This window comes from Macrotis lagotis, chromosome X (assembly GCF_037893015.1).
Source record: "Macrotis lagotis isolate mMagLag1 chromosome X, bilby.v1.9.chrom.fasta, whole genome shotgun sequence".
Classification (NCBI taxonomy): Eukaryota; Metazoa; Chordata; class Mammalia; order Peramelemorphia; family Peramelidae; genus Macrotis; species Macrotis lagotis.
Genome location: NC_133666.1, coordinates 300,779,168 through 300,804,870, shown reverse-complemented (window position 1 = coordinate 300,804,870; position 25,703 = coordinate 300,779,168). Strand labels below are relative to the sequence as shown.

The window sequence follows — 25,703 nt, the reverse complement described above, 5'->3', positions numbered from 1 at the left end:
TAATTTGTCTCAAGCATAGTAATGTCATTTTGGTCTTTTTTGATATTAAAGGACAAGAATCAATCATACTCATATCCTCTAAGTACAATCCCTTCAACTATATTCAACCCTTTAACTATCCTAAGAGAAATACAGTTCTCAAGAATTAAAAGTGTTATCTTTCCTTGTAGGAATCTTACAGTTTAATGTTCTTGACTAATGCTGGTTTTTTTCATTTCTCCTTTTCATTTACCTTTTCGTGCATCTCTTGAGTCTTATATTTGAAGATCGAATTTTCTGATCAGTTCTGTTTTTTTATCAGAAAATTTTGGAAGTCCTCTATTTCAAAAAATCCTTCTTTTCCTCTGACAAAATTTGCTGAATTTTTCAAGGTAGTTAATTCTTGGTTATAATCCAAGGTCCTTTACTCTCCAAAATATATTTCAGGCCTTCCAATTCTTTAATGTGGAAGCTGATAAGTCCTCTGTGATTCTGATTGTGCTTCCTTTGTATTTAAATTCCTTCCTTTTGAATGCTTGTAGTATTTTTTCCTCTGTTGAAAATTGTGTTGAAAATTCTGAAATTTAGTTTTAATAGTCCTTGGAGTTTTTATGCTGGGGTCTCTTTATAGAGATGTTATGTATATATAGTCTTTGCAGTACTGTTTTATCTTCTTGATCTTGTATAATAGGACAGTTTTCCATGATAATTTCCTGAAAGATATTTTCTAGGGTTTTTTTAATCTTGGCTTTTTTCAGTAGATCAAAAATTCATAGATTATCTCTCCTGAATCTATTTTCCAGGTTGTTTGGTTTTTTTTTCTAAAAGGCACTTTACATTTTCTTCAATTTTTTAGCTTTTTTATTTTGCTTGATGGAATCTTGGTGTCTCATAGGGTCATTAGTTTCTATTTGTCTAATTCTAAGTTTTAGGGTTTTATTTTCTTTAGTTAGCTTTTGTGTTTCCTTTTCCAGTTGATTAATTTTACTTTTAAATGGTTTTCCTTTTCCAGGTGGACAATTTTATTTTTTAATGAGCTACATTCTTTTTCCAGTGGTTATTTTTACTTTTAAAGGAGTTGTTTTCCTGGTCAATTTTTCATAATTCTCCTGAATGACTCTCATTTGTTTTTTTTTTTAATTTTTCTTCCTTTCTTCTTCGTTTTTTAAAATCTATTTTAAGCTAAAACTAAGAAGTTTTGGATTTGAGATCAATTCAGAAACATCCTCGAAACTTCCCATGTAGGTAATTTATCACTACTTTCTTCTTCTGAGATGACATTTTTTATCATCTCTATCTGAATAGTAGCTTTTTTGGTAGCTTTAGTAGCTTTTTATTTTGTTGCTCATTTTGAGAGCTGAGCTGAGTTCCTGGGGTTTAGGGAGCATAGACCCAAGCTTTTTATGCTGGGGCAGGGATCTGGTCCCTGGCTTATCACTTTCCAAGCTGTGCTTATTGAGTCCAGGCATTAGCTATGCAGAAGATTATTTCTTCCTTTATGTCCTGGCTTTGTCTATGAAGTGGTATGTTCCTTACCCAGTCCAGTCTGTTATTCCAGTGTTCCCAGGGCTCAGACTTTTTCTGGGATTGGGACTTTCCCTGCTGGCCTGCTATCCAGCTGAGTGGGTACCTAGGCTGCTATCTAGCTGCCTGGACCTGAGTTGCTGTCTAGCTATACTATTCCTAGAAGCCCACTGACTTTCTCACTCTCCGGACTAGCTGGGTTTTACTTCCCCTTTTCCCCTGATGAGACCTCTACTGAAGATCTTCCATGGTGTCTAGTATTGAGAATTAATTTTGATCTTTTTTATTTTTGGTGGGATGTGTAGCTTAAAGATCTCTTTAGAGATTTAATTTAATGTTGTGTAGGGGAAAGCTTCAGGATCATGCTAGCTTCATGCCCCCCCCCCCACAGAAGTCTTCTTTCCCCTCTCTATCTGTCCCTTCAGGCATCCAGATTGGTAATATCAAAGTAATTTTCCATTCCTCATTCTCCCTTACTCTGTGTCAGTTGCTATGCTAATTATTGGCATAGGAAAAAAAAGTTAAAATAGTCCATGATTTCAAGGAAGTTATATTTTAACTTACAACTTGTACAATATGTATAGAAATTGTTGGGAGCCAGGTTCTCTAAGCTGTTTGACACAGTCACAGCAAGAAGACTCAAGGCAGGGTGGCTAGGTGGCGTAGTGGATAAAGCACCGGCCTTGGAGTCAGGAGTACCTGGGTTCAAATCCGGTCTCACACACTTAATAATTACCTAGTTGTGTGGCCTTGGGCAAGCCACTTAACCCCATTTGCCTTGCAAAAACCTAAAAAAAAAAAAGAAGACTCAAGACAGTCAGACTGCCTGATGGAACAACATTTCCTTCTTCAATATATATAGGGATTTCATGCATACAAATATTTATAGGTTTATTGCAATATTTACTCACCCTAATACTGGAATGACTATAAAGGAAGGATTTCATAAAAATTCCTTGAATAAAACAGATTGTAAACTCTGTCCAAATTTAACAGGACTGCCTCTCCCTGAGGCATACAAAAGGTTTCAACATTATGAAATATCTGGAAAACCCAACATTGGGAATTCCAAGGAGATGTCAGAATATATATACAAGGGAAAACAGATACAAGATGGGTCAGATAGAATTCCAGGGAAATTAATAGTTTTGCCCCCCTTACCATACATAGGAATATATGAAAAAGATGGTGAGAAAATAGTTAGCACAGGTGACCGATATGTGAACTCCAGCAGCCTTAGTTTCATGGGAAAGAACAAAAAGGTCACAGAAACTGTGGCTTCTACCAACAAGGCCTGAAAGAAAAATTGGTTATTGTAAGAGTTAACGGATGGGTGGACAAGCATAAAGACCCTCACTATAGATTGTTAAGGAAGTGTATCAAAAAAACATTACTTACAGAAAAAAATATAAAAAACTTTCCATTAAAAGAATTGCTTAATTAATAACTTTAAATGAATTAACAATTGTACAAAGTAGTAATAAATAAGGTAAAAGACAGGTTGAGGTCATCATGGTCTGAGTAGGGATAAGAAATCAATTAACTATATGATTATTACTTAAACTTGTAATAACATGATTAAAACTTGTAACCATATGAACTATATGATTGATGATGAAAATTGTATACTTTGGTAACCAAGGAAATGATCTTAGCTTGCTTGCTTGAAACATACATGATTCTGAGACTATAAAAATAAATCCAAGCAGCTGACAGTCAGTCAACCTGCTCCTGCCTTTACCCACTTGTTGACTCAACTCATTTTGCTGACTCTATCCCTCCTGTCAGGTTCCAAGGTAAGCTTAGGATAAAGGCACAAGTAGTTGGGAGAACACGGAAATGGTTCCTTTAAAAGATCATATTGAAGCTCAGTCTTCAAAGAACTAAGGCTTCTTTTTTTTCTTTCAAATTTTATTTTATATTTTCCAATTACATATAAAGGCAATTTTCAACATTCATTTTAGAGTAAAATTTTAATTCCAATTTATCTCTCTCCTTAGCCTCCCTTCTTCCTAAGGTGGTAAGCAATTTGATATAGGTTATATGGATGCAATCATGTAAAAATTTCCATATTAGTCATATAAAAGAAGAAATAGAATGGAAAAAATTACAAAAACAGTGAAAATAGTATGCTTTGATTGTATTCAGACTCCCTCTGTTGTTTCTCTGGATGTGAATAGCAAAATCCATCATGAGTCTTGGAATTGTTTTGGATCATTGTATGGTTGACCAACACCAAATATTGCTGTTACTATAAACTTCATTTTGCATTACTTCAGCTAAATCTTTACAGATTTTTTTTCTTCTGAAATCTACCTTTAATCATTTCTTAAGGGCTAAGAATTCTAAATAGAATTAAGAGTGTATATATATATATATATATATATATATATATATATATATATATATATATATTGAAGTATTTGGTTTGATGAGAAGAAAAATAACTTCTTCCCCAGACACTGGAGTAAAGGAGGAAATAATATCAGGGAGACTGAAATGAAAAGGACAGAAAACTGAGCTCACGGCCTAAAGACCATGATTCTTTTGGGGAAGTCTTAAGTGGGCTCAGTGCCTGAAAGGGGATGCAATGGAAGGCTGAGGCTGAGAAAGAGAGTTTGAAAGCTGACACTGTGGTGAGTGGAATAGACAATTGACCAGAGAGGAACAAAAGGGTTGTCTTGCTTTAGCAAAGATCCATTTGAAATTATCTAACATAAAGTCAAAGCCTGGGCCAGCATGGTTGACTTCCTTGCTGCCATTGACTTTTAAAAAACATTATAACTACTGTCAAATTGGATGGACCTTAAGACTTGGTGAACATCCAGGGTTCATGTCTTTAGCCTACTAATTAGATGCATTGCTATATGGAAACAAGAAGAAATATCTATAGAAACTAAATGTCATTAAATCCTTGTTATATATTCTTGATGTGTTAATGTTAAGTAAACTTTCTTTGGCTAACTGACCAATCATTTTTGAGTGCCTCTTTTTTTATTTTTTTTTAGATTTTTTTCAAGGCAATGGGTTTAAGTGGCTTGCCCAAGGCTACACAGCTAAGTAATTATTAAGTGTCTGAGGTCAGATTTGAACCCAGGTACTCCTGACTCCAAGGCCTGTGCTCTATTCACTGCACCACCTAGCCGCCCCTTGATTGCCTCTTATACAATATAAATTGCAGGTAATCTCAAAGGGAGAGCACTAGTATTGAATGGAACTATGAAAGACTCAATGTAGAAGGTAGGATTTTAGTTGTCACTTGAAGGAAGCCAGAGGGAAGAATAGAGTTGGAATACTTTGCCAAGGGATCAAGATTAGGAGAGGAGGAAAGTGGATTCAGTGTAGGGGGGGGGGTGATGATGATGATGATGATGATGATGATGATGATGTTGTTTGTCCTTTGTCCTCAAAGAAAATCACAGCATCAAGGAGATGACATCATGACTAGTATATGAACTGGATTTGAGTGAAGGAGTCCTGTGCTAAGTCACCAGCCTTACTTTCTCCTAGAGAGTCAACTGGTTCTAGATAGGATTAAGATGACTGGAGATGACCCAGGGTGCAAAGTAATCAGGTTAAATGACTTACCCAAGGTCACACAGCTAGTAAGTGTCAAGTGTCTGAGGCTAGACTTCAACTTAGGCCCTCCTGACTTCAGGACTGGTGATCTACTCACTGCCCCTGCCAGCTGTCCCAGGTTCAGGGGTAATGTCCAGGAAGTCATCATGAAGACAAAGACTAGGGTTTGTAGTCATAAGCAGAGAGAAAAGTACAATGATAAAAGACTAGTGTCAGATAAAGGAATTTCAGAGTTCATGAACATGGAAATAGAATGCTTGTAGATTAAGGGAATGATCATCTCTATGTAGCTGGGGTGGAATGAAAGATATAGGAAATGACTCTACTGAGAAACTGGGGAGTTAGTGTGCTCGAGGGACTATCCTTATGTATGTCCAAATCCTTTAGTGTGAAGACAAAAGTTGGGAACTAGAGAAAGGCAGAGAGCTGGACATTGAATTCATTGAAGAAAGAAGGAAGATATCCTGGGAGTTGCTAGATGACAGTTTTCCAAAAAATTGTTTGGGTAATAAAAATGAATTGAATGAATCTTAAAGAAGGAAGGTGGTCACAAAACTTGTTATCTATAGAATAAGTATTCCAGAGAGCACAGTGATAGATGATGAGTATATCAAGAAAAGAACATTGGTGACTCAGGGAGGTCATAAGAAAGTAAACAGTGGGAGACTTGAAACAGAGTTAATGCAATGAAAGCTAGGATCTCAGATCAATGAGATGAGGAGAGTAGGTTGGGGTGGGAGTATACTAACAATATTGGCCAGGGAGCAAGGGATAAATTAGTAGAGGATAGTAGAGGATAGTATAGTTGAACTGTTTTCTCTAAGGAGAAGAATGTTAATAGAGCAAATGCTGGCCTGCAAAAAAAGTACTGAGGAACAAAGAGATCAGAAACTACGGTGAATACAAAGTATATTTTTTCATAGGAATAGATGGCATGAAAATCAATCAGCAAGCATTTATTAAAAATCCTCTATGAGCCAGGTCAATGTTAAGTTCTAGGGATACAAAGAAAAGCAAAATATAAAAGCAAAAGATCCAAGTCAGTTCTTCTTCTCAAGAATTTCAGAGAAAGTAATATTTCCCTTTGGATAGAATGCAAGTTACTCTATTTTGCATTTAAGATGCTCAGTAAACTGATACTAATCTCCTTTTTGAATTTATTATCTATTATTCCCTTCACATACTCTATAGTTCAGTGACACTAATCTCTCTATTCTTTACACACAACAATCACTCTCCCATCTCTGTGTCTTTGCACTGAAAATTCAGTTCACTTAATTCCTATCCTCTACATAAGTTCTTTGGATGCTTTTCCTCTCTAAAATTATTTCATATTTATTATTTACGTCTACTTATACATGAGCATATAAACTACTTTAGGACAGGAGCTATTTATTTTTTATTTTTTTCTTCCCAAGGCTTAGTACACTGCCTGATAACATTATAAGCATATAACAAAATGCTTATTGATGACTTTTCTAAGTTTTGACCCATAATTTTCATGTGGTTGTCTATTACAATCAAAGCTTTAAAAAGAACTAACTCCATCTCAATGGGAGACTTCGGCAATGTACCTTCCCTAGATAATAGCAAATCATCTTTACATACATAATTTGCTAATTAGTTTTCTCTTAAGGACCCTGTGAGTTTGGCAATACAAATATTTTTATACCAATTTTAAAGATGAGGAAATTGTGCTTTTAAGGGCAAAAGTGACTTGCCCATGGTTGCATAGCCAGTAAATATTGTTCTGCAGTGGGACTGAAATACAGATTTCCTGATTCCAAATTCCATTTCTGTCTACTGTCCACTGTCAGAGGGATTGTAACCCCTTCTGATATTACACCATTGCATAAGGAATCTGACTTCAGGAGAGTGGAGCTTCAAGATGAAGTTCAAATTAAAATCTGAGTATGGAAAAAAATAACTTGGATCCCTCTTCCCATCCCTTAGGAAGAAGCTTCTGAGAGTCCTTTCATGCTGACCAGAAGAAGAAATCCTGGCAAATAGGAATACTAAATTTAGGCAGTTTGGGGCAAAAACTCACTGAGGAAATACAGTAGAACTTTGTCTTAATCCCCTAAGCATAAGATTAGTTAGCACATTTGAAACTACGCAAGAAAAAGTCCTTGAAAATGCTATTTGACATCCTGTGGGGCATGTAGGCTGACTTCTCTTACCTCTTTTTTTTAGAAATGGAAAGATAGACTTGAGAGATGAAGTACCAATAAGTATTAGGAAATTGAAGCTAAAAGAGTCTGTTATTTGAAGGATGGAGAAAAGTTATTTTTCTAACACCTGCCTCAATGGGAGTAGCTAACAAAGATAATGGCTGACATTGCCTATCTAAGCTTCCCAAAAGACACTTAGAAGTGCCAAGAAACAGAATGTTACTATTGTATGACTAATTTGGTGAAGACAGAATCAGTGGTTATTTATTGAATCAAGCATTCAATAAGTGCCTACTATGTGGCAGGTCCTAGGGAACAATAGCAAAGGCAAAACAATTCCTGCCCTCAAGGAGCTTATGTCCAGCCAGTAGACAATATGCACATCTGTAAAGGTACATACAAAATTATACAAGAAAAATAAATGTTTGATATACAAAATTTACAACAGAGTGGGAGTTGGAGAGACCTCAAAGGCTGCTAAGAAGCATGTTTCAGGACTTATAACTTTGTTCATGAGTAGCTTCCTGTGTGTCATCACTGTGGTAGGTGGGAAGTATTTACAGGTCTTAGTGTTGGTTGGAGTCATGCCTCATATTATCACTGGTACAGTAACACTGTGGAAAGCAAGCAATTCAATTTAACAAACATTAAGAAATGATGAGGTTATGATATCAGACTCATACTAGGACTGCCTATCAATTCCAGGATGTGACAATGACACTGGACAGTACAATTGGCTAGAACCATTTGTTGGGTATAGAACACATTTGGAAAATCAGTTAAGCTTAGTGAGTACTTTGCTTAAATGTATACATTTCTTCTACATCTTCCATTAAAATGCAACTGCAGAACTGTTTCTTTGTTTTATTGTAGGGGAAATATATATGTATCTTTATATCTATTTTCATACCAATGTTTTCTCATTGAATAACTTTTAAAACATTTTGCTTTACCAGATTAAATTTTTTATAGTTAACAGTAAAAAACAACAACTTTGTTTTCCCTGTACTTTTCAGTTGTGTGATTGTAAAGACATAGTCTCCATAAAATACAAAGTATTTTTATAGGATTGAAACCAATTGTTCCTTAAATGTTTGATAGAATTCACTTGTGAATCCATAAGGCCCTGGAGATTTTTTTTTAGGGAGTTCAGTAATGGCTTGTTGAATTTCTTTTTCTGAGATAGGGTTGTTTAGGCATTTAATCTCTTCTTCATTTAACACTGTCAATTTATATTTTTGTAAATATTCATCCATTTCACTTAGATTATCAAATTTATTGGCATAGAGTTGGGCAAAATAATTTTGAATTATTACTTTAATTTCCTCCTCATTGGTGGTGAGTTCACCTTTTTCATTTATGATACTAGCAATTTGGTTTTCTTCTTTCTTTTTTTTTATCAAATTGACCAGAGGTTTATCAATTTTATTGGTTTTTTCAAAATATCAACTGTTGGTTTTATTTATTAATTCAATAGTTTTTTTGCTTTTGATTTTATTAATTTCTCCTTTAATTTTTAGAATTTCTAATTTGGTATTTAATTGGGGATTTTTGATTTCTTCTTTCCCTAATTTTTTTAGTTGCATGTTTAGTTCATTGATTTCCTCTTTCTCCAATTTATTCATATAAGCATTTAGAGCTATAATATGTCCCCTGAGAGTCGCTTTGAATGAATCCCATAGGTTTTGGTATGTTGTTTCATTATTATCATTATGTAGGATAAAATGGTTAATTATTTCTATAATTTGTTTTTTGGTCCACTAATTTTTTAAAATGAGGTTATTCAGTTTCCAATTTGTTCTGGGTCTATATCTCCTTGGCCCAGTATTGCATATGACTTTTACTGCATTGTGATCTGAGAAAGATGTATTCACTATTTCTGCCTTTCTGCAGTTGATCATTAGGTTTTTATGTCCTAGTATATGGTCAATTTTTGTATAATTTCCATGTACTGCAGAGAAAAAGGTATATTCCCTTCTATCCCCATTCAGTTTCCTCCATAACTCTACCATATCTAATTTTTCTAACAATCAATTTACCTCCCTAATTTCTTTCTTGTTTGTTTTATGATTTGATTTATCTAGATCTGAGAGTGGGAGGTTGAGGTCTCCTACTAGTAGAGTTTTGGGGTCTATGTCTTCCTGTAGTTCTTTCAGCTTCTCCTCTAAGAATTTGAGTGCTGTCCCACTGGGTGCATATATATTCAATATTGAAATGACATTATTGTCTATGGTAACTTTTAGGAGGATAAAGTTTCCTTCCTTATCTCGTTTAATGCTATCTATTTTTGCTGCTGCTTTGTCTGAGATAAGGATTGCTACCCCTGCTTTTTTTACTTCAGATGAAGCAAAATAGATTTTGCTCCAACCTTTTACCTTTACTCTATATGTATCTCTCTATTTCAAATGAGTTCCTTGTAAGCAGCATATTGTAGGATTCTGGTTTTTAATCCACTCTGCTATTTGCTTACATTTTAAGGGAGAGTTCATCCCATTCACATTCAAGGTTATGATTACTAATTCTTTATTGCCCTCTGTGCTATCTTCCTTCTGTTTGTATTTTCCCCCTTTCCCCCCTTCTATCCATATTCCCAAGTCTTTTCTTTCTGAAAAACACCCCCTTCAGTGTGTTTGCCCTCCTATATTACACCCTCCCCTTTATTTCCCCTTTCCCTTTTTCCCTTTTCCCTTCCCTTCCTTTTGTTATTTCCCCCTTATTTCCCCCCCCACTCCCCTTCCCTTTCTCCATTCCCCCCTCCCCTTTTCCCCTTTTAACACTTGAAAGGTTAGATGTTTTATAAGATAACTGAGTATGTGTAGGTTGACTTTAAGCCAAGTCTGATGAGAAGAAGATTCAGGTGTTTCTCCTCTGCTCCCTTCTTCCCCACTATTACCATAGGTTTTTTGTACCTCTTAGTGTAATGAGATTTACCCCATTCAATCCCCTCCCTCCTCCCGTCTCTTTCCTGTCCCCCTTTTAAGGGAGGCAGTGTTTTTTTTTAGATCATTCTATCTAAGTCATAGAAAATTCTGAGTGTCTGTCCCTTCTAGTTCTGTATATTCTGTCGAATAGAGTCAAAATTCCTGGGAGTTATTAGAGTCTTTCTCCTAAGTGGGGTTAAAGCCAGTTATATAGTAAAGCCATTATATAGTAGTCTCATGGATAGGTCATGAATGCCCATTATTTCTGGCTAGGTGTATTCTCTCTGTTAGAGTTACATTTCTCAAAGTTTATGAGAATCTTTTTTTACCCCCATGCTGGGATATAGCCAGTTTCAAATTACTGGATTACATTTTTTTTTCCTTTTACCCCCCCCCCCCCCTTTTCTACCTTTTCATGTGTCTCTTGAATCTCCCGTTTGATGTCCAAATTTTCTGTTTAGCTCTGGTCTTTTCATCAGAAATTTTTGGAATTCTTCCATTTTGTTAAATGTCCATCTTTTTCCCTGGAAGAGAAGGCATAGCTTTGCAGGAAAGTAGATTCTTGGTTGCATTCCAAGCTCCTGTGCTCTTCGAAATATCTTGTTCCAGGCCCTTCGATTCCTTACAGTTGATGCAGCCAGGTCCTGCGTGATCCTTACTGTGGCTCCTTGATATTTAAATTGTTTCTTTCTGGCTGCTTGCAGGATTTTCTCTTTTATCTGATAGTTCTGGAGTTTGGCCACAACATTCCTTGGTGTTTTCATTTTAGGATCTTTTTCTGGAGGGGATCGATGTATTCTTTCAATAACTACTTTTCCCTCTGATTCCATGATGTCAGGGCAGTTTTCCATCACTAGATCCTATAATATTAAGTCCAGGTTTTTTTTCTTTTCAGTGTTTTCAGGAAGTCCTATAATTTTCAGGTTGCCCCTCATCTATCTTTTCTTGAGGTCAGTGGTTTTGTTGATGAGGTATTTTACATTTTCTTCTATTTTTTCTATTTTTTGATTTTGTTTAACTGACTCTTGCTGTCTCGTGGAGTCATTAGTTTCTGTAGACTCCATTCTTTTTTGGGGGGTGGAGTTTTCTTCATTAACCTTTTGCAACTGGTCAATTCAACTTTTGAAAGAGCTTTCCATTTGACCAGTTGAGGTTTTGAGAGAATTAATTTCTTTTTGCATTTGCTCATTTGAGGATCTGAGAGAATTATTCTCATTTTGTAATTGTTCAATCGATGATCTGAGAGATTTATTCTCCTTTTGTGTTTGTCCAATTGCACTTTCTAAGGTTTTATTTTCTTGTTGCAAGGTATTAATTGTCTCTCCCAAATTTTTAAGCTCCTTCCTTATTTCTTCAAGGAAGTCTTTCTATGCTGGAGACCAGATTGTATTCTCCTCAGAGGTACCAGGTCTCTCTGAGTTGGGGTCTTTCTCTTCCAGGAATTTTTCTATGGATCCACTTTCCGCTGACCTTTCCTCATTATGCTAAGACCTTGAGACCTTGAGTTGGGGGGGGGGGGCGCTGGTTCACCTGGGCTTGGGATCGCTAAAGGCTTTACTGAGTGCAGTTTCTCTGGCTGGCCAGTAGGAGGTGCTGGTTGCCCTCTCTGGAGTGTCTGTGACCTTGGTTGAGAGGCCTTCTCCCTTTGCCAGAAGGGAGGAGTTGGAACTATTGAATTCTTTTGCCTTCAACCAATGGTGGACTTTACCCTGGTCTGAGGTCATTCCTCAGCTGGGCTGGTTCTTCTGCTCACATACCTGGGCCTGAGGCAGAAGTAGTTTGCATTTTTTTTTGTTTGGGAAGAGGCCTCTGTGCAATGGAGGTGTGGACTCAAGAGTTTTTCAGACCCAAGGAGCCTAGGGATGGTGTCCGCAGCTCTCCTGCACCAGAACTCTCCCCCCAGCCTGGTCCCCAAGCTCCAGGGGGACAGCACCAACACCAGCGCCTCTGCTTCCCCGTGGACCCAAGCCCCTTTCATCCAGCCCCACCGCTCATCCAGCAGGTCCAGCTCTCCAGCCCTCAGACTCCTGGTTCCAATTCAGCTGTTAATCTGGCTGATCCGGGGCTGATCCTCCCTCTGAGCCCAGACTCACCCACCCGAATTCAGCCAAAGCTGCTGCAGGAGACAAATCCTGAGATAGATGTTCTTTCTCCTGCCTTTTCTTTCTGGGTTTTGTGGGTCGGATTTCTTTTAAGAGGTTTGTTTCATGTGATAGATGGGGAAGAGACCAGGAGACTTTAGAACTGTGCCTGTCTTCTCTCCGCCATCTTGGCCGGCTCACAAAGTATTTTTAAAAGCAGGATTCTCTGCTTTCTTCTCAAACCTTATTCTTAAAAATATCCATATTGTGTGCATAATTATTCTTATTAAAGGTAAAGGGTAGAAAAGTAACTATTGGGATAAGTATATTCTCACTTTTCTTTTTGAAACTAAAAAAATCTGTGGCTTTTCCTTAAGCTTGTTGTCATAAAGTTATAACTGGAAAGCACTTTAAGGTAAGTAAAATTCTTTCATTTTACAGATTGAGAAACTAAGGCTCAAGAAAGTTAAGTGATTTTTCTAATTTTAGACAGTCAGAGGAATTTGAACCCAGGTCTTCTGATTACAAATCCAACATTTTTTTCCCACTGTAGTCAACTACATCCTCATATTTCTTGGGAATTAATCCCTCAGTATCTTTAAAATTGTGTCATCTTGAGATCTCCTCTACATGTACTTCAGTTACTCTTTGCAACTCAGTTTTTTTTTAGCTTTTTACAAGGCAAATGGGGTTAAGTGACTTGCCCAATGCCACATAGCTAGGTAACTATTTGTTTGTTTTGTTTTGTTTCTTTGCAAGGCAAATGTGGTTAAGTGGCTTGCCCAAGGTCACACAGCTAGGTAATTATTAAGTGTCTGAGACCGGATTTGAACCCAGGTATTCCTGACTCCAAGGCTGGTGCTTTATCCACTACACCACCTAGCCTCCCCTGCTGTTTCTACTTCCTCAGGAAACACACCAGAGTTCAAGTATGGTAATCAGTTATTTAAATAAAAAAAAAATGTTGGTATAGAAGTCTTGCCAGATTGTTTCATTTTTTTTTTTATTTCTGTTGTTCTCCCTACAGTTTTACCCTAAATCCTTCTAAAATGATCTGGTTTAATTGAGCCTTTGCTAAGTTTTCTAAAAATTTGTATGCCTATTTAAATTTCTTGCTCTACTTTGATATGATGCTCATAATTTTCTACCAAATTCCTCCATAAAATTTTACAAATGAATTTATATTCCATTATAAATTACCATTTGTCTACTTGCTATAGCAACTGGTGTCCATCAACTACAATTCCTTAGAAAGTAGTAATAATCTTTGACAATGTTTGTACCTTTATTTACTTCTCATTTGGATGCATCAATAACATTTAAATAAATCAGCTTACTTCAAGTCCATGTCTTTCCTTATATTTATTTTCCTTCTATTTGGATATTTTGAACTTGGTTCTAATAAGTTGTTGGTCTGATTTACAAACAGACAACTAATTCTAAAATGAGTCATTAATATGCAGGTGTTTACTGTTTCTTAATATATAATCAATGCTATTTTTGAGATATTATTCAAGCTCAATTTGAATAACATGTACAAGTTCCAAAGAAAATATATTCTTACTGAGATGTGCTTTTACATTATCTCTAAAATGCTTTAACCTCCTTCAATCTTTAATCTCTTTATTGTTTAAAATCCTTTAATCCTTTAATCCTTCAACCTTTGTAGTGTCTAAAATCCTTTAACTATGTTCCTGAACCATGTTTTCCACTATACTTTTCATCACTCTTCCTCATTGTCCTCCTTTGCATTAAGTCAGACTATTGAAAGAATTAATTTGGAGTAATACAATAATCAGTCAATAAACATTTATTAAGTACCAGGCAGAGGCAGCTAGATGGCTCAATTGATCAAGTAATGGGGCTATAGTCAGGATGGCTGGAGTTCAAATCTAGCCTCAGACGCTTCCTAGCTTGTGTGACTCTGGGCAAGTCACTTAATCCCTGATTGTCTCTGGAGAAGGAAATAGCAAACCATTACAAAATTCTTATCAAGAAAACTCCATGGACAATATTGGTATGATATAGTCTATGGGGTCATGAAGAGTTAGACACATCTGAAAGACTGTATAATGAGCACTGGGGGGTGCAAAAGAAAAGTAAAAGATAGTACCTAATCTCATGGAGCTCACAATCTAATAGAGGAGATAATATGCAAATATGATCAAATATAAACAGCACTGGAAAGTCTTCCTGTGAGAGATGGGACTTTTTTGCTGGGAATTGAAAGAAGCCAGAGAAACTGGAAGGCATAGATGAGGAAGAGCATTCCAGCCAAACAGGACAGTTAGTAATATTACCTAGAGTGATGAGACTGTTTTGTTGAATAGCAAGGAGGCTGGTGTCACTGAATCATAGAGTACATGGAAGGTGGAAGGGTTGTAAGGTTTAAGAAGACTGGAATGGTTGGCAAGACAGGTTATGAAGTGTTTTGTTGCCTAACAGAGATTTTTATATTTGATCCTGATGTTGCTAAGGAACCATGGGAACTGATTTGAGTAGTGGGGTAAAATAGAACTATTCTTTAGGAAAATCTCTTTGACAAATGAATTGAGAATGGATTGGAGGGTCTCACTGAGTTCACAGAATTTCTGAGTTCCTTCATATCCTGAAAGAGATGATGGAAACTGCAATTGCATCCATAGAGGTCTTCTAAAATACTTTAATACAAGATGAATACATGTTCCATGAACTCAATTTCTTGTTGATATTAGATACACAACAAAAAAACAACTTTTGCCATTTCCATGATTTGCCGCTTAAGGGTGAAACTGTGAGCCATTCTTCCATTTGAATGCAACTTCCCTTTGTTTCTTGGTTTTATTCATAGTAAGAAAATTAATAATATCTATACAATTCAATTCCTGCAGTAACATTTAATTCATTGATCTCTTGATTACAGGTAAAGTACTGACTGCTAAATAAGTTTTTACAGAAGATTTAAGAACTTCACTCTTCTGTCATCCTTCAACTATAACTACAGAAGTGAAAGAACTAAGGCTCATTTTTGTTTTAGTGCAGTTTTAATTTAAGCTGTTAAAGTTAAAAAACTTGGGATTTTTGTATATACAAGATGGGGAAAGAGGGCATGAGTAGTTGGAGGAATCAGGAAAAGACTTTCCATAGAAGATGGTGCCTGAACTACATTTTGGAGGAAAAGAAGGATTCTGTAAGTGAGTGTCAGAAAGGAGTGACTTTCAAATTTAGGGAATAGCCAGTGCAAAGACCAGTGATGAGGTAGAGTGTTGTGTGTGAGGAATAGATTGTAGGATTGCTTGACTGGACTGCAGGGCTAGAGAAGGGGAGGAAAGTATAATGAGGCTGGAAACACAAATTAAAATAACAAAGTAAGCAGGCAATAAACATTCAATTAAGCATCTATCATGTCCTCCTAAGTGTTGGGGCATTGTCTTCTTAAGTGCTGGGGCTACAAATGCAACTCAGATGAAAGGTAGTTCCTGACTTCAAAGAAATTACTCTCTAATGAATAATGAAAGAAGACAATACATAAAAAAGAGCTGAAAAGTTAATAATGGGGATAGGTTAGCAGAGTCAGAAGCACAACTGGGAGGGGAATGAAGCATGGCTGATGTAGGCCCATCCCTCAAATGGCTTCCCCAAGAACATCAATGAGAGAATGGGGGTCTTTGTGGCAGAAGAATATTATTTTGAGACTGTCCCAGTCACTAAGGGAAGTTCCAGGATGAGAAAATAGCTGAGTGATGGTGATAGATTCTGGAAAGAGAAACACAACCTAAAGGGGAAAGATAGAGAGAGGTTCAGTTATGAAGGGATTAAAAAGTCAAATGGATGAGTTTATATTTTAATTTAGAGGAATAGTAGACCACTAGAATGAAAAGAGATTTGAGTCAAGATCAATTATGAGACTCTTGTTAGGCAGGAGATACTGAGAGCCTAAACTAAAGTGCACTGCTGTGTGAGTAAAGAAAGGGACCAGAAACAAGAGATTTTTAATGGAAGCAGAGATGGCAAAATTTGGTAACTGATTGGACATGTGGGATATGAAGAGTTCTGGATAATGCCAAAGTTACAAGCCTGGAATACTAGAAGAACAGTAACATCATCAAAAGTAATCAGCATATTTAGTAAAGGGGTGATTTTAGGGAGAAAGATAATGAATTCTGTTTTAGCAGTTTGAGTCTGTGTTACCTCTAGGATATGCCGTTATGAAATATTCAGAAGGTAACTGCTGATGATGGATGGTAACTGCTAATGACTCTCAGGAGAGAGACTTCAAATACTTACATGAATCTGTGAGTCATCTGCATGGAGATGATAATTAAACCCACTGGTGCTGATGAGGTCACCAAAATATAGACAGAGGAAAAGAATAGAACCAGTTATTTAGGTAATATTCTCAGAGTAATAGCAATTATACTTGTAATAGTATGTTTCATTAAGACTTCAACAGGTTGACAATTTTAAGTGGTTAAAACTATTTTTTACTGCAAACCAAATTTTTGAAATGAAAAAAGGGAATTGCTTCAGACCTTAGAAAAAATCTGAGGCTGTCCTAAATGACTCATATGTTATCTGAAAGTACAAACTGCCCCCATTGTCCCCAACCATTCATCTGCATCAAATCCAATAGTAATCAGGGAAGTGTATCTGAAATAATCATTATAAATAAAGATGGAGTTCCTCAATGAGGGATGCCACCTGTGGATCAGGGAGGATTGTCAAACCTGAGGGGCTAGATCTCTTCTGCTTCCAGCTTGGCGATGAAAAACTTGAGATAAAGACCTGAGGAATCAAAGAGGAGAGGAGAGGCTTTTCCTAATCCTAAAATAAGGGAATTACCCTTGTTAAAAGAGTATAGTAGCACTCCAATACTGGGAAACTCAACCAAACCAGAGGAAGGAGATATTAAAGATTTGAACTACCTGTCAAAGGGTGAACCCAGGGATTCCAGAACATTGATTTATCCATCAGAGATGCTGTATCCTATGAAAAACCCATTGGCTGAAAAAAATCTACCCAGCACAGCAGTCAATCAGCTTACCTAGTCCATTCTTTCAGCAGTACCTAAGTGACCTGAGCAGCTCAGTCCAATAGTACCTGAGCCTGGTGAGGAAGCAGCTCTTCGGCTGAGTAATCTGTACCACTCCAGCGTGAATTGACCCATCCATTTGAGATGCCATGACCCATGTGCTCCAGGATGAATCATCCATCACCAAAACTGTGTGTCCAGGAGATCTCATGAGAAAAGACATCAAGGCCCCCGAGTTCTCTATTATAAGTTGCTTTGGCTATTTCAATTCTTTATACATGTGCATCACTTTCTTTCTACTATAAATTTGTTCCCACTCTTCTTCCTATTCTGTGTGGCATTGGGGATAGAGAATTTTTTTAAATTGGAAAATGTGTTGTAACTAACAAGAATTATATGTTCTTGTCATTCCATCTGAATAAATGTGTTTGCTAAGCAGTAATTGATTGTTGAAGGGAATCACCTAGTGAAAGATTGTGAGCTAAAGTGTTAGGCAACAGCTTCCCACAGAACACTGAGATTAGTAGCCATACCTCTGGGGGAGCTCAACCTGCCAGTGCCAATGCAAGTCTGAGGAAGGAGCCCAGAGGGGATGATTCACATTATTTTAAGATGTGTAAAGAAACTGAGTTAGTAAGATGCATTGAAAACATAGATATGCTATAATATGTTTAAGATGTTGCTATTGAAAATGTTATAAATACTAATTAGATAAGAAAAAGGCATAGGAGTGGTAGAAATATTGTCAAAGACTAAAAAGATTCATTAGAGGTAATTTTTTTGTTTCCAATTTCTTTATATCTATAAACAATATCACAATACTCACAGTCTCCTGGATTCAAAGTCTGTTATTTTTATTCTTTGCCTTTCCTCCATTACCTATAAGTACCAAATACAATGACAATACCTGTCAGTTCCTCTTTCATAACATTTTCCACATTTATCATCTTTTCCCCCGCTTACATTCTCAGTCTACAACGTTCCTTTGATCCACCAATCTATTTATCCTGTCAATATGAAATGAGCGTAGTCTGGCATGCCCTCCATGAAGTGAAGCCCTGGCAAGTTCTGGAATCCATAGGGATTTAAAACAATTACTGATTCTAATTCTAAGAACTTATAAATTCTCTTTATAGTGAATTCCAGAATTTTGCCATGAATAAAAATAAAATTTATGGGTTTATAAGGTTGCAGACACCACACTGACAAAGTTGCTTTTCCTACTCAAACTTCAATAGCTCTTTATTACCTTCAGAATTAAATATAAAGTCCTTTGTTTGACATTCAAAATCTTTCATATACTAGTCTCCATATTACATCCTTCTCACATAAACACACACACACACATACACACACACATACACACACACACTCACACTACTTTAGTTTTCTTATACCTTATAATCCCTTATCCTTATGTATTCATTGATTTAGTAACAATAACCTCCTGGCTATTCCTTAAACAAGACCTTCCTTATCTTGGCTCCTGGGCATTTTCTCTGGCTATTTCCCACATCTGGAGGGGTCTTCTTCCTCATTTTTGCCTCCTGATATCCTTGGTTTTCTTGTGGTCCCAACTAAAATTTCATATTCTACAGGAAACTTTTTCCAATTTTTCATAATTTTAATACTTTTCTTTTGTTGAAGATTTCCTATTTATAAGCCTGTTTATGACTTATTTTGTGTATATTTGTTAGAATTTTGTCTCCTCCATTAGAGTGGAAGTTCTTTGAGGGAAGGAACTATTTTTTACTATTCTTTGAATCTCCAGGGTTAGTGCAGTGTCTAATATATATGGCAGATATTTAATTACTAGGTTTAATAATAGACAGTAATAGACACTCTTCCTATTTTGAAAATTGGATATTTTCCCTTTTGCTTTTCTGAGATTCTTCTCCCATCTCAAAGCACACCAGGTCAGGTTTTTCCTCCTCCCCATTCATGCCCCAGTACTGTAGGATGCAGAGCTGCAATATCTGCTAACTGACTCACTGAGCTTCCAGAAGCCATCTATTCCTCACTTAATCTTACACTTCCACGCATTCCTGCTTTCCCAATAAAAACAATAGTCTTCTTAAAAATGAAAACAAAAGACATATAAGATTATAGTAGTCAGTCCTTTCCTTACCCTCATCTATAATCATCATCCCATCTATTCAGTGGATAGCTCAGATCTCTTCTTCTTTTAATCTCTCTTTTTAAACTTTAGTTTTTAAAATAGCCAAAATTTAGGTCATAGAGAGGAAGAATTAGATATGGTAAGTACTGTCTAAAGCAAAAGATTAAAAAAAAGTACCAGAATAAAATCCAAGAGTCATGTTAAAAGGCAACATTCTAAGCCCCCAATCATGATTGGAGAACTTTTGCCTTATCTTACTGCTGTGTAGACTCCACATCATTTCCTGACTTTCTTTTCATTCTCCACCTCCAGCTTTCCAGTTTCTTTCCCTATTAAAATATAAACTCCCGGGGGGGGGATGGAAAATGAGGAGGGGAGAGAGGAAATTAGCAATGTCAGACTCATTCTCTTTGCAATTCGTTCAAAGAGGAAATAGACACACACATACTTATACACACTCTATTGGGTATAAAAATCTATATTATCCAATAGGTAGATAAGAGGGGAAGGGGATAAGAGATATGGGGAGGGAGGATAAGGAGGATAGATTGGGGGAAACTTTTGAGGAGGAACAGAATAAAAAGAGAGAAAGCGGTGCAGTTAAGTGGTAGAGTAGATAGAGCACTGGCCCTGGAGTCAGGAGGACCTGAGTTCAAATCTGCAAATCTGACCTCAGACCCTTACTAGTTATGTGACCATGGGCAAGTCACTTAATTCTGATTTCAGAGAGAGAGAGAGAGAGAGAGAGAGAGAGAGAGAGAGAGAGAGAGAGAGAGAATAATGGAATAATGGCATGGAAGGAAATGTACAGATTGTGATCCTAACTGAATGTGACTTGAATGGACTAACCCATAGAATAGAAGTAAATAGCAGAATGGATTGGAAACCAGATTTCAACAATATTGTGTACAAGAGATACACATTGAATTGAAATGGAGGACTGGAACAGAATCTATTATATGCTTCAATTTATTTGAAGAGAGCAGGGATGGCATTCACAATCTTAGACAAAGCCAAAGGAAAAACAGAACTAATTGAAAGAGATAGTCTGTACATTTTGCTAAAATGTATCATGGACAATGAAGTAATATAAAAAAATTAAGCCAAGTATCTTTGATAAAGGCCTTATTTTTCAAGAATATAGGAAACTGAGTCAAATTTATAAAAATAAAAGCCATTCCCCAACTGGTAAATAATCAAAAGATATGAACAGTTGGTATAAAGAAGAAGAAATAAATGCTATCTATAGTCATATAAAAATGCACTAAATCACTATTTATTAGAAAAATGTAATTAAAATAACTCTGAGGTATCACCTCTCAGAAATTTCTGGAGGGAATGAGAGAAAAGAGATATATTAGTGAAGTAATGAACTGATCTAGTCCATCTAGATAGAGGACAATCTGGAACTGTATACAAAATACTATAAAACTGTGAAAACTTTTGATCCAGCAATATCATTTATAGCAGATCTTTTTGTGGTCACAAAGAATTGGAAATCAAGGAAATGCCCATCAACTGGGAAATGGTTTAACAGGTTATTGTGGAATATGTTTATGATGGAGAAGTGTTGATCTATGATAAATGACAAGGAGAGTGGTTTCAGGAAAAAATATAGTAAGATCTATATGAACTGATGCAAATTAAATCAATAAGAACCAAAATATCATTGTGCACAATAACAGTCATGTTGTAATGATGATCGACTATGAAAGACAATACTTCTGATCAATACAGTGATCCAAGTCATTTCCAAAAGATTTATAATGAAAAATTGTTAATCCACCCCCAGAGAGAGAGAACTGATGAATTCTTAGTGCAAATTGAAGCATACTTGGTTTTTTTTGGGGGGGGATATGGCTAAGTTGGTAATGTTTTGTATGATTTCATATGCTCAATTGGTATATTGTTTGCCTTTCAATTGGGGGGGGGGCAAGATGACAGGGAAGGAGAGAATCTGAAACCCAAAATTCAAAAAACAATGTTAAACATTAGTTAATTAAAAATTTAAAAACAAAGAGAATAAGTAGCCTTAAAAATAAATGACAGCTTATTTTTTTAACTATCTTACTTACTTCCATTTATAGCCTCAGTGCTTAACATAGTGCCTGGCACTAGATAAATGTTTCATTAAGGGTTCATAGGGTTTAGAATATGATATTCCAGAAGGCACCCCCCCACCTTGGATTACAACTAAGAATCAACTACTGTACAAAACCGAACATACTTTTTCAGGGGGAAAGATGGACATCCAATTTCCTTATGAAATGACCAGAGATGAACAGAAAATTTGATCTTCATATACAAGACTCAAGCATAAAAAAAGGTAAACAGAAAAGGCAAATCATAAGAAACTAATGATGTTAAACATCATATATCCCTAAGTGAGAAGATGATACTGATAACTCAAATGAATGTTCTCATTTATTAGGACATATAGAAGGAGCAGATATAGACAAGGCACAGGTGGGAATTGAATTTGAAGGGATAATATATATATATATATACATATATATATATATATGTATATATATATATATATGTATGTATATATATATATATATATATATATATGGATATAATGGGCCAGAGAGGAATATACTGGAAGAAAGGGAAAGAGAGGTAGAATGAGGTAAGTTATTTCACATAAAAGGAGCAAGAAAAATTTTTTTTACAGTAGAGTAGCAAAGTGAATAAGCCTCATTCTCATCAGAATTGACTCAGATAGGGTAATATACACTCAATTGGGTATGGAAATCTATCTTATCCTAGAGGAAAGTAGAAGAGGAAAGGGATGAGAGAAAGGGGGTGGGGGTGGTTGATAGAAGGGAGGGAAGATTGTGGGAGGGGGAGTCAGATGCAAAACACTTTTGTGGAAAAACAAGGTGAAAGGAAAGAGAGAATTCTGAGGTACAAACTTATACCTATTGGACTGGCTAATAGAACAGACAGGAGAAAATGAAAATTTTGGAAGGGATATAGGGAAACTAAGACATTGATACACTGTTGGAGGAGTTGTGAAATGATTCAATAATTCTGTAGAGCAATTTGGAACTATGCCCAAAGGGCTACAAAACCTATGGCCTGGGCCATCAGTGTAAAGGGTTATGACTACAGCTCCCAGTGTACCTGCACCTGCTGCTTTGGCACTTGCCTGTTGCCACAGGCCTGGTTATGAGTGATGTCTTTTGTTGCATGTGTAAATTGAATTTAAATGAAGTAGAGTCCAAAGTCATCATAATCTAGCGTAGAATGACAGAATCAAGACACTACTGATGGCTCTAGATGTAGTGGATGACCTTGGTGTCTTCTTTGTCTAACCAAGCTCTAAGCACTTGACAGAACTTGCTTTAGCTGACTTCATGGACATGGGAACAAATTGTTTTCTTCTGCCCATTCCACCAGTGGAAGACTTCACATATTTGGAGTAAACCCCCTTCTCCCCAAGACTCACCAATGAGTCTGAGACTCCCTCAATTACCCTCAGTTTACCCTGGGTTTAACCCACCATCTGAAATGGTTTCCCAGGGTTTGGCCACTGTGCATGCTACAGTTTCTTGGAGCCACAAGTGACAGTTGGGTGGCTCAGGTGGACATCATAGGTGGAAAGCAGTCCTAAAAAAGGGCTTGGCTCACACCAAGGTACTAGTCTTCCTTGCATTCACCCTACACCCTACAGAGATCCCTGAAACACATTGGGAATAGAACTAGAAGCCTGGACAAAAATCTCCAAAAATCTTCTACACAGAGCATACCAAAATCCTCCAGGTCACTGAAATAACCTAAAGTAGTCAAAAATTTCCCAGTGGATCCCTTCCTCTGCAAGAGTAATCTAAATTAAATTTCAAAGGTTGATTTAGGATGATTTAATAGAAGCAGCAATCCAGGAGAATTCTCCCAATATTCCTTTATAAGCAGTTTTAAATAATACCTCTAATAAAATTCTGTAAAGACAGTCAACAAAGATCAAACCCAAAACAGTTTAGTAGGTTGAAAGGAGATGTCTGTAATAAGATTGTGGGGATGGTCTGGTGTGCATGCTCAGCAATGGCAACACTAGTGGTGGACTTTGGAGGTAGTTGCAGCACAGCTTCAGAAGATTTTACTGAGAAGACTGTAAAGGAATTATAGGGGATTCTTTGCTGGCACTGGATGTAGATTCTGGGATAGATTTGAAAAATCTACTGATTATATGTATTTCTGCATCACATTTCCATGGCAGAAAAGAGTGCTTGTGATCAGCTATAAGGATTCAGGGAACCTGAGTTCTAGAGACAAGAAGAGGGCTACCACTTATAACAGGGGAGCAGGAGCCCTTTCTGGATAAAAACCAGAGTGCTGAACAACACCATGTGAGAAATACCAAAAGCTTGCATGTGGCCAGTAAGCAATAGCATGAAAAAGTCTGAAGATTGGGATACCATCTTCCCATCCCCACCCTGGAATAGACCCTAAATTTAATATAAAATTCAAAATCAAGAAAGAGGCTGGAAAACTGAGCAAACAATAAAAAAGTATTTGCCTTAGAAAGCACAAAAATGGCAGGGAAAACAAAGACAGAAGCATACAGGACAATAATGTGAAAAAAAGCTATAAACAAAACCTCAAAGAAAATGCAAATTAGACCCAAGCTCAACAAGAATTCTCAGTGGAGTTGTAAAAAGAAAGATGAGGGGTAAAGTAAAAAAATGGGTTAAAATGAGAATGATGAAAAAGAATTATGAAAAGAAAAATTAATAGCTTGGTATACAAACATACATTCATGAAGTTATGAGTACACAACTTGGCTGTTTTTTTCTCTCTCTTATGTTTCATTATTTCTTGTTCTTAGTTGAAAGAATGTTGGAGATGGAACAAGAACTAGGTTGCAACCTGGTTGAAAATCCCTTGGAGCTCAAAAAACCAGAGTACATATATAATGTGTGTATATAGGGGTATGTGTATATAGATAGACAGATAGATAGATAGATAGATAGATAGATAGATAGATATACACACATTAGAGAGATGCACAAATATACGCATGGTTTTGTGTATGTACATAAACATACATCTATGAACAGAGGTTCTCCACCAGCCAACACCATACTTCCATATGTGTTGTTATTATCTGCCTTCATTCTTGAATAATACTAGAGATATCAAGAAAGTGATGCTATGTCTTGTAAGTGAAGTGGATTTAAGTGAGGGAGAACTTGTACAAGGGTAACACTCCATGTTAGTCAAAAAAAAAGTGGTACAATGAGAACTTTAGTATGGCTTTTGAGACATGGGAGATGATAGCACAAGACTGCCCAGCAGGACATACCCATTTCAAAGAAGGTGCTGTGTTCTATAAGTAAGACAGAGTACAGTAGTACAAAGGAAATCTCTCTCAGATGCTCAGATAGACTACTTGTGTCCAATCTGAGTAAGGGCTTTATGAGCTCATATTAGCCTGATCACAGTTGAACACGCTGTAACCTGACTCCAATATCATGATGTCATTGGTCCTTTTCAAATACAAAGGACATGCAACAGCATATATACATATATACATTAGTTTGAATTTTTATCAAAGTAATGACCAACTAACTGCAGGATCATTCCAAAGGACTAATGATGGAACATACTATCCACCTTTTGATAGAAAGGTGAAGGACTCAGATTGTAGAATGAAACAAATTATTTTGAGACATGGACATTTGTTTTGATTGACTATGCATATAGTGAATTTGGAGGTTGGGGAAGAGGTGAAAAAACAACTCTTGACTGATTATAAAAACATTTTTTTTAAAAAAAAAGATAATCAGAGAATCTTAGAGCGAAGTTATCTCTATAATCACACCTATTAAAGAGTCCTTTATGATCTTAGTATATGTGTGGGAAAGATTTTTGCTGGGAGGATTGTCTTTGAGATTGCATTCTATTCTAATACTTCAAATTATTTTTTGTAATCAACAAATAAAAAATGTAGTAATATCTTGTGTTCCCTAAAAAAATAAAATAAGACAAAAAGGGCAAAAAAAGTCCCTAATCTCACATTTAACTGCAAGAGACACCATGCAAAGAATTCATGCAAAAATGAAATAAAGCATAAATTAGAATTGATGCATTAATATTAAAGGATATTGATAAAGGATATTTCCAGCAGGTAGGATTTTAACTATGATCTGAAGTCAGAGAAGCCATGAGAGAGAACCTCACAGACAGAGACAGTTAGTGAAAAAGCACTGTAGCAGTAGAAGGAGTGTATTATGTGAGGCAAAAGGAGACCAGTGTCATTGGCACATAAAGTACATGAAGGGAAGTAAGAAGACTGAAAAAATAAGAAGGGGA

At 36.3% G+C, this 25,703-nt stretch overlaps 1 long non-coding RNA gene across 2 annotated transcripts; it reads right to left on the bottom strand.

Annotated features, from left to right (window-relative positions):
* Window positions 1-16,833: 16,833 nt before the first annotated feature.
* LOC141498566 (uncharacterized) lies at window positions 16,834-18,329 on the bottom strand. Of its 2 annotated transcripts, none has more exons than XR_012471690.1 (3): window positions 18,230-18,329; window positions 18,093-18,145; window positions 16,834-17,472 (listed from the first exon to the last, which is right to left on the bottom strand). It is a non-coding gene; the product is annotated as an uncharacterized LOC141498566 (long non-coding RNA). The 2 variants fall into 2 exon arrangements; XR_012471691.1 differs by having other exon boundaries at window positions 16,834-17,455.
* Window positions 18,330-25,703: the final 7,374 nt, after the last annotated feature.